The sequence below is a fragment of the Elaeis guineensis genome, chromosome 7, assembly GCF_000442705.2.
Source record: "Elaeis guineensis isolate ETL-2024a chromosome 7, EG11, whole genome shotgun sequence".
NCBI lineage: Eukaryota > Viridiplantae > Streptophyta > Magnoliopsida > Arecales > Arecaceae > Elaeis > Elaeis guineensis.
The window spans coordinates 100,316,621-100,318,523 of NC_025999.2; positions in this window are offsets into that span (position 1 = coordinate 100,316,621).

The window sequence follows — 1,903 nt, forward strand, 5'->3', positions numbered from 1 at the left end:
CCGATGGTAAAGAATCGATTTTTTATAAACTCCAATCTGATTTTATCCGATTCATGTTTTTCAACCGATCGAAATTAATGTTTATTAAGTCAGATTGGATGGGTTTTTTTGGATTTCGATTATTTGCTCAGCCCTATGCACAGCAACATGTGATGAAATATGTAATAGGTTTATTAGGATATAATGAGCCGTGCATTGTCGTTAACAGTTGAGATGTTGGTTTCTTGAAAAAAAAATAGTCGAGATGTTGGTGTTTTACTAGAAGGACCTAGGTTCTCTTCCACCGAACAATGCAGTTTCGTATTTTGTTAGTAAATAAAATTCTCTTTCACATCTCTATCGTGCAATGCAATCGATCGCTTGAAACATCGTTACGTGCACCAGTGCTTATATATTAACTCTACTATTTTTATCAAAAAAAAATCTATTATTTATAAATACACAAATATATGTATATGCATGTGTATCTATTGGCAAAATCAATTTAGTTTGGACTATAGTCATGCCCCTAAAATTGAATGAACTCAAACATCTTATCTCGTGCACACATATTTGCTACATATGGTCATATGTGTTGCTGCGAGGCTCAAAATCTAAGACAGAGAGATCGAATAAAGCTGAGTTAGAAGTCGGTCGCAGTCCGATTCGCAGTATCTTCAAGAAAACCTGCAAAATAAGTTAAAAATCGATGAAGATCCTTCGATTCTTAACCCTCTGATACTTAAGTCAGTTTGGACCTAAAAAATAAGAGGTAGAAAAAATAGAATAGAACAGGAGAGTTTGCCTAGAGAGATTGGACTATATAGGAACTAAAGCTCTTTTTAAGAACTGGCAGAGTTCTTATTAATGGAGTATCAATCTAGTTTTTCTAGGCTCAAAACTTATCTCCAGAGGATCTCTGGCCTTCTATTTATAGAGGAACTGGTAATACCATTACAGAGTTTGTTAGACCGTTAGAAAAATTTTTTAGATCGTTAGTTTGTTATAACAGAATGTTCAGCTATATGGAGATCATGGAGCGACTGCCCATATGGCGATGAGCTGTATCATGGTTGTAGCAAGCTGGAAGATAGCTGTAAAATAACCATCTATATTTTGGAATCATATCGATTCAAGATCGATGTCCCATATGATAGGTCAGTGAATGGTCAAACTGATCATAATGTTTCATCAGGAGTCAATTCAGGTTAGCTCAGATCGGTACTAAACTGAGCTAAGTTGAACCAGATCGATATTCAACCGATCTGATCCAGAAGTAGATATTGATCAATATAATTCTCAGATGATTCTTTCTGATATTGTCACATGCTAGAGATGGCTTTCTAAGAGATCGGCCTTCAGCCTTCCGATAAGATTGGCTTTCTGATGATCTCCTGTATACTGCATCCTTCCACTTGAGCTTAGAGTGGACAGGTCGAATCTCCTGTATATCTGATAGGATTTTAATTTTTGGTGCCTCATTTTCTTCTCTTTCAAGGATATGTTGTTTAAGAATTTAAGCTGAAATTTATCCGGTTGATATTTGGTGAGGTTTAACATTTTTTGATGAGATCTAATTTGGAGATCGAATATCTCACTTTTGATTTTGGTCCAATCAAATCTTTGGATCTTTGTGAGGTCCAATCTGGAGATTGGATATCTCACTTTTGATCTTGGTCCTATTGAGACTTTGGTTCAATCAAAACTTCAGATTCTTGTGAGGTCTAATCCAGAGACTGGATATCTCACTTTTGATCTTGGTCCTTTCAGGATTTTGGTCCAATTGGGACTGTGGATTTTTGTGAAGTCCAATCCAAAGATTGGATATCTCACTTTTGATCTTGGTTCTTTCGGAACTCCAGATTTTTGTGAGGTCTAATCCAGAGATTGGATATCTCACTTTTGATCTTGGTCCTTTCAAGAC